This window comes from Cariama cristata, unplaced genomic scaffold (assembly GCF_000690535.1).
Source record: "Cariama cristata isolate BGI_N322 unplaced genomic scaffold, ASM69053v1 scaffold7523, whole genome shotgun sequence".
Lineage (NCBI taxonomy): Eukaryota > Metazoa > Chordata > Aves > Cariamiformes > Cariamidae > Cariama > Cariama cristata.
This window is the reverse complement of record NW_009608916.1, coordinates 81,394-89,745: the sequence shown is the minus strand read 5'-3', so window position 1 is coordinate 89,745 and position 8,352 is coordinate 81,394. Positions and strand designations below refer to the sequence as shown.

The following is an 8,352-nucleotide window of genomic DNA, read 5'->3' as shown; positions in this document are numbered from 1 at the left end:
TTCAGCAGGGGTCTTCTAATTCAAATGACTGACATTTTCCAGAAGTATCTCGTAAACATCAATGGCAGACCTTCTTCCACCGACAGAGCCAAAAGAAAGGGAAACTGGAATGGTATTTACAGTCCATAGTGTGACTATCAGAGACCTCAGAAGAACTGAAGAAAATCTGAAAGTCTAGGGAGGGCTATTGGAGTGATTTTCAATATAAACAATCAGCTTGAATATAGACTTGTTTTAATACTGAGACATTCTTTATCACTGCCATCATCATCAAGAAACAGGAACTGGCAAAGAAATCTTACACAGTTCACTTCTGTGATTGCATCTCAGCCATTTGTTTAAGTACACACCTGGCTGTCAGGGGAGGTCATCCCATTAAAATCATGTGCTTATAGCAGGACACCATAATACATACCCTGGGGTGTCAGATTCTTAGATCATTCAGCATCTGCCCTGAATGTTGACTTTCAGAAGTGGTGACCCTGAGCCAGGAGGTGGTTCTCAACAACTAGGTTTGGACTCTGTTGAATTCCACCCAGTCATTAACTGCTTACTTTCAGCTTTCCCACACACAGCAGTGAATAGGTTGGCACTGAAAATATACAGCTCTCATGTTTGTGCAGGTATTTGTTTCAGCACTTGCATCTCAGCAGTCCTCTCAGGCCCTTCTGGGTCTGACCCAGTGCCCTTCCATGATGGGACATTGCCATCATCCCTTGGGTACCACCTCCCATATATCGCCACCTCTGATGGTCTACAGGCTGACCTCAGATACGAACCGCTTAGAAGCATGCCAGTGTCAGGGAGTTGGCCTGATGTGATAGTTTCCCTGATTTGTCTTGCTGCCAAGCCCTTCAGAGTCCGAGAAAGCTGACAGCAGTGATTCAGATTAAGGCCAAACACTCATTATGTTGCAAACTGTTGTACTTCATCAGCATTCTGAAGATTGCAGGTTCTGGATACTTAGCAGTCCAGACTCTGGACTAAATGTTAGCACAGTGAATTCTTTGCTGTCAGGTGTTGTGATTTGTTGCTGTAAAATCAGGCTTCGGAATATAAAATAGTTTATCATCACAATTTTATTTTTTCTGATATATTTAGGGTTGCAATTCCTCAGCTGAGCTCGCAGTCAGAAGCCTTTCCACAGAGGACTCTGGTATCAGGTCCATGTGTATCTGTTCTGATGGGTAGAGAGTTTTGGTAGACACATGTCTGTGTTTAATGAACTTTTCCATGCAAGTAAGGAACTATAGGAGTCTTCATACATGTGTAATTTTAAAAAATTGCAAGTTATCTTTAAAGGCTGCTTGCATCCAGCAGCACACAGAGGTGGAAGAAAATAATGGGAATTTCTCATTTAGACAGTGAATTTGCTTCTGGGAGTGCCAGCAGAGGACCAGCAGAAAGACTCTGTCATTTAGGGTGACATAAACTCCTACAGGAGTTACATACCTTTCATAGATCTGATGATAGATCTCTATGTAGGAAGGAATTACTAACCATCTGTAGACATCCTGCTAAAGAAAGATTCAGGATTCAATAGGAGCACCTGCTAGCAGAAATGTTTAGCTGGCACATAGATTACTAGAGTGAGGGAATGCAAAGATTCAAATCAATAGGAAGGGTTTTAATGATTGCTTTTCATTAACTGCAATGGAACTAATAAATGGGGCTCCTTGTTCCATTTAAGTTAACACAAAGAATTATACAGAGAGAGTGATGATTTATGAGGTTGCCATTCTTAAAATGTCAGCATAGGGTGTGTATCCCTAAATATGGTCTACAGATATGTCACCTCAAGCTGTGATTGTATTGCATGTCTCAAATTAAATATCTTGACTCATCACAAGAGTAGTTGCAAATAACAGTGAAGGACCTCAACAGAAGGTATATTTTCTGCTGAGACAGCACCGAAGTCCAGGCTTATCAGTCTTCTGGGTTGCTAAAAATGCCATTAGTCTTTTGGGATCTTAAAAGACATCATGTGTTCTGGTTAGTTTTTAAAGATCCTATAGATCTGGATAAACTCAACCATTGCAATTGTTTTCTGCTTACTTGGCTTCTCTTTGTAGTTTCCGTTGTCTGTTTTTACCACCTAGAAAGCTGAACCTTTAAACATCCGTCTCTTGTCACCCTGCAAGTGGCAGTGCTTCAGCAGGGCTCAGACAGTGACTGCTCCATGGAGAAGCATGGGCTGGGACCGTCTGGTGCCCAATTAGTCTGGGCAAATAAGATTGACTGTATTTGCATGTGTGGATATACCCTTTCTTCAGTAGTGTTCTCACCGTTGAATCTCCTCCAGTTGCTTTTACAACAGACAGGTGATAATATCCCTCTTACTCATGGAACTGCTCAGTGTCTCCATGAAGATCACAGCATCACGTGGGGGCAAGATGAACCATTTTCATCTCTCCTTCCAGCTGATGGCTTAATAGCTTGTCCCATAGGAGGGAGGGCAGGAAATCTTTTTGTTGTGATGGAGGGCTTCAGCATCCTGCCTTAGGACAACCCTCTACCATTGCTGCTGCTGTGATTTGTGAAGCCATCTCCTTCTCGATGTAGACCAGGACTGTAGATTGCTGGGCATGGAACGTCCTATATCTTTCTGTCCCAGCACCATCACCCTCATAGGGCAGGATTGGAGTTGGATCCATGGCACTTACTGTGAGCAGTCCCCCATGAGCTGGCAACGCAGAGGCGACGTGGACCTCTGTGTCCTGCGTGTCTGATGTCCTGCAGAGACAGCTGTGGCACAGGCACACTCATCATCCAGGTCGGGAACCACAGCCTGCTCCTCTGGGCTTTACCAGGTCATGGCTGGCTGATGATCGCCCCTGGGGGAACCACAGCACGTTTGCATTCCTGTATGGCCTGTGCAGGAGTGGCAGCAGCGTGAAGGAGATGACTGAATACCTATGCAATATATTTCCTGGGCTTCAGAAACGCAGCTTAGCTACCCTTTAGAGAGAACAGCAGTGCAGATAACCTAATGGATACAAATAAATGAATGCCTCGTGACAGCTAGCCTTTGAGTGAATTTATTATTGAATTACACTCCAGCTTTTTAAGAACAAGCTGAGCTGACAAGCTCTCTCACCACTGCAGAAGAAAAAGTAAGACAATGATAAATTACCCTGATGGCTAAAGGTAAAGACCTTGTCTCCTCCAAAATACCAGCAAATATATATTATTCATGTTTGGGAAGAAAAAATAATCATTGCCCATATTGAAATGAGTGTTTATGATGATAAAGCAAGTAGCTAAATTAAATTCTGAATGCACAGAATGTCGTTTCACATCATTTTGATGAACAGATAACAAGTACTCTTCTGCTACTTGATCGTTCTTGTATTGATTTTGAAACCACTTACTCTTGCTGTTTGCTTTGTATTTTTAAGCCATTCTTAGTTGTCCATCACCATAAGGAGCAGCACAAGATGCAGTGGTGTCAAGTTGTTGACTTTCAAGTAGGACACCTGATATATTTGTTCTCTCTTGAGGGACAGTGTCAGAAAATTGCAAGAACAGGCTAAAGTCCTGATCCACAGAGTCTTTTATGTTAAGTGTTGGCATAGGTACCTCAGAAAACCATGTGCAGAACTGGCATTTTTTGTAAAGAATATTTGAAAAGAAATCAGATGACTTTTAAGCAGGTGTGGTTTATATCCCTTCTTTTTTCGGGACGGGTTGTATATACCTACTTGCTGCCTGCGGTATTAACCCATCCCGATTACATGGACAGCTAGAAATAACCAGCTGAGTTATAAAGAGAGCAGGATCTGGTATCAGCTGCAAGAGTAGTCCCTTACTGCCCTCAGGTCAGTAGTCTAAGTACAAAAAGTAGTTAGTTTTCATGGTTTAAAATTCTGACCAGAATTACATTTGCACATTTCTTTTTCCACTACTGAGTGACAAGGTGTCTGTAAACATGTCACTCCACCTTCCTCTGTCCCCACTGTGTGCCAGGCTGTACAACGTACCTTACTGGTCCGCCTGGGGAGGGTTACACAAGCACTGTTAGATGCTAAGATAGGCAGGTATGCTATAAATGCATGTGTGTACTATTTTACTATAAATAAATAAATGGATGGAGTTTATTGTCAGAGTTAAACTGCATCGATCCCAAGCCCCATCAAAACAAAATTGTGAGTATTGATCATGGCCAAAGAACAACTAAGAGAAAGGGAGGATCAAAATGGCTTTCGTAACGTTTTCGTAGTCCATCTAGCTCAGTTCTGAGTGATTTTGAAGAATATTGCGATGATACCTTAGTATCCTTGAAGGAAGACATTCAAAACACCTTCTCTTTTCCTTTCACCCATTTCTTCCCACACCTGGAGGTCTGTGGGTTCACCCCAGCAGATCTTCCTGAGGTTGCTTCACAGGGAAACCAAAATGCTCTGTCTTTTCTGTACTTTTCCCTCAAGAAAAGTGTGCTTTTGGTACAGCAAAGTAAGAAACGCTTCTTTTCTAGCCAAAGACAAAGTTAGAAGTCAAAAAACCCAAATTCATCAGGTGTGGCTTTCTGCTGATGATTTCTCCTGAGTTGGCTGGTCCAACTTGGATTAAAGTGATTTTGAGTTGAGCATGGCATTATTTCCATAATATAAACTAATGCAATATATGGAGCTACTTACTTCTACTTTGTGGAATTTGTACCCACAGGACTCTATGAAAGCAAAGTTACTATCTATTTTTATCTTTTTTTCCATAACATAGATAGTGTAATCATAATGTAATTATATTCCCCTTTCACAAGTGGCAGTAGAACTTGTGTTCTAGAACAGAAGAACAGAAGTCCTGTGTGCAGTCATTAGAGAAACTGGGGTGCAGTTTTTAACAAATATTAAAAAACATTGGATAATTATTACCAAGCACAAACTCTTGAGTAGGATCTTCTTAGTGTGATTTGGGCATACTTCCAGGATCAGGCAAGGTAGCTGATATGAAAAGGTCTCAGATGATAACTGTGTACCTAGAAGCTCATGGAGTGTGCAGAAAGCAAAACTCAAGCCTTCAAAACTTCTAAGCAGAAAAACAAAACTACTAATGAGTTAAGTATCTCCCGGATCACACAGTTGCTGGCCTGCACATTTGGTTTTAGGAGTCTAAACTACTGTGTACATGCTGATGCGTTCTCTTGGATCTGGCGTGTAGATATTTGATTAATATTTATTCAATATTCAAGGTACGTTCCTCTGAAAATAAAGCAGCCCACATGCCCATTGTTTTACGTTACTCATTGATGGACACATCTGGCGTGATAACTATGAGCTGAGTCAGTAGCTCATTCAATATAATAACATCACTAGAAGCTGTGTATCCTGTTCAGTGGATAGATTTGAGTATTTCACTACTGCATAAGCCTTCTTCAGATTAAATACCAACTCACTGTTGTAATGATTCTCATGTGGGACCCTGGCATGTTCATTCTGCAAAAGATGGAGATTTCTGCCCCAGGCTCTTTGCTTCCTTGCCTCTGCAGAGGTTTGCTGATCCCGGACCAGACAGGAGAGCTTGAGCACCCCTCAACCAGCTCAGTGCAAAATCTCCTTTCCCATTTTAAATTGCAGGGGAAACTGGTCTGAGTTGATCCTGTTGGTTTTGCACTGATGCAGTAAAGTTCTGCCTTGCCAGATCATCTTTGGGGCAGTTGCCTTTAGCTGTTGGTTGCTAACGGCCAAGTCCAAGTACAGTTTTCAACCATTTCAATATATCAGGAAGAGTCTGTCCTTCCCGTGTGACATTTACTTGGTAAATTGGTTAAAACCTCCTACATAAAAAAGCATTTTTAAAATCCCAATCATAAAATCTTATATATTTTATTGAACTATTTTTTTCCTAATTCCTTTGGATCATTACAAAGCTATCAAGCAGCTCATATGTAGTTAAAGAACTTTCCCTATGATCATCAAAAAGAGAGCTCATTTTATAATTAACCTGGAAATAATGTGGTTTTCCCTCTGTTCTGCTCAATTTTGCTTTCATGGTGCCTCAAATTCAACAGAAGGAATTGCTTTTATTTTGGGTCTTCTGCAGAGCTGAATACGTGGCCACAGCTTACAAAATAAATACCAGATGTAAAATACTATAATAATACAGAACTGGTAAGTTCTGCAGACATTTTTTGTGAAGCCTTGACATGAATACATTATTCATCTCTGAAAATTATTGCACCGTAAAGTCTTTACCTCTCATAGAAATAATGGTTATAGGATCACTTCTGAAAAATTATGAAATGAGTGTAATTCAGTATTAGGTGGAAAAATTATCTTGCACCTTACGAGCTACTGAACACTTGACTTGGATTTTACAGACCTAAAAAATTGGGAGTGTGATTCTGTTTCTTTGAGATCTTGTGCAAAGCAAGCTAGTGTTTCTTTGGTTGTACTGGAGTAAAGGCGAGAATCATCAACTTTTAAAGCATTACTTAGTCAACCACATTGTGAATAAAAGGATTCTTTGCTGCAACTTTGCAGTAAAGCACAGCCCAACTTTATTATGCATTACATTTCCTATAAAACTCTGTTCTAAAATACTTTCACTTAAATAGTATAGTTGGAGCCAGTTTTGTAATTTCAGAGACCAGCATCAGTGTCTTTTCCTCTTTATTTCCTATTTGCTGAGCAGCCTTCCTGTATCCCTTATCCTCTCATCTTCCGATTATAGCTCAACTGAGAAATCTTGGGATGCAAAAATCATGAGTCAATGAGGCATAGAGACCCGAGATGTTTTGGATGGCAGAAGTGGCATCTCTTTCCAACAGTGGCCAGATCGCTTGGCAGATCAAAGAGGAAGATTGTGCTTTCATAAGGAGAAAAAGGACACACATCGAGTGGGTGAATAAGGTTCAAATCCTGGGAGAAGTTTTCAAAGCATTAAGGGCCTGAGTCTTTCAGGAATGGAGCCAACAGGGATTTGTTTTGAGAGCAATGATAAATTCGAACATGGGTTTTCTAGAAGTGATAGGCGGCCCTCAAAAGATAGTACATTTTGTTACTGAACTGTCATGCAATAAAGGTACTCTCTTTTCCTTTTGGAGGAGCTACAACTAGCGGTCACTAATATTGCTAAAAAAAGATGATGCCAAAGGAGATTTTTAAGAACTATCAGTTTGTAAGTGTTCACGGAGCAGAATGGGGTCAGATGCATACAGTGGGGAGCTTGAGAAACTGGACAACAGCTGGTCACAAAACCGAGCCTTCTCATGGACACTAAAAATACGAGATGAAGAAGGCCCACTGTTTTGATACTGTCAGGTTAGACCAAATCTAAAGAGACAACAAGAATTAAATCTGCATCTAGAGGTTTTATTGTAAATCTTGATTAATAAGCACTTTCCTCTTGGACTTCAAATACGGACTTCATTGGGCACATTCGTAAAAGTATCTGAGCATTATGTTGCTTTTTCCCCTGTCCTTCTTCAGACAATTTAAGTAATGGGCTTTCACTGAAGCATTTCATTCAGTTGGCTTTTCTGTGTGTTTTGTAGAATAGCTAAAAGACTGTAGAAGCCTTTTTGCAAAGGTTAACAGCTAAGGACCATAGCTGCGTAAAGAATCATCAGCATCTCCTGACCCTTCAGTGGTGGGACCTTATAAATAGCTTCACTGAGTAGGTTAAACAAACAACGCAGCAAACAACTTAGAATTGACTTTCTTTTATTGAGCCTGGTCAGAGTTCTTACAAACTTTGCTCTTCATCACTCACTCTTTTTGTCCTTGGTCTCCCACTCCATCAGCTGCTCAGAAAGTTGAGGGGCAGGATCTGTTGCAAACCATGTCTTTCAGTGCGACTTTAGCAAGCCCCCGTTTGGGATTTGGTTGAGTGTCGGCACATTTACTCCCTTTGTCAGATTGACACTGGCGTTCTAGTGCTCACTTTACTGGTGAACTTCTCGGCTGAGCCTAATTAACGATTTAAAATCACAGAATCATAAAACAGTTTGGGTTGGAAGGGACTTTTTAAGGTCATCTAATCCAAACCCCCTTGCAATGAGCAGGGACTTTTTCAACCAGATCAGGTTGCTCACAGCCCCATCCAGCCTGATCTTGAATGTTTCCAGGGATGAGGCATCTACCATCTCTCTGGGCAACCTCTGCCAGTGTTTCACCACCCACACTGTAAAAAAATTCTTCCTTATATCTAGTCTAAATCTGTCCTCTTTTCATTTAATACCATTACCCCTTGTCCTATCACAACAGGCCCTACAAAATCCAGCTGGATTTGTATCCCAGCTGCCTAACATGTGCCAAACCCTTTCAGAAACTCATTTGTGCTATCTGGGGTGAGGGGGGGTGGGGTCTTTCTGGATGACTACTCTTTAATTTTCTTTTTTCCATATAAGTGTGC

At 41.0% G+C, this 8,352-nt stretch overlaps 1 protein-coding gene across 1 annotated transcript in view; it reads left to right on the top strand.

Moving 5' to 3' along the window:
- The window catches only part of TENM4 (teneurin transmembrane protein 4), a gene marked incomplete at its 3' end in the record, with an annotated part of 106,595 nt that overhangs the window by 23,935 nt on the left and 74,308 nt on the right, over positions 1-8,352 (top strand). The gene's annotated exons all lie outside the window — the stretch shown is intronic.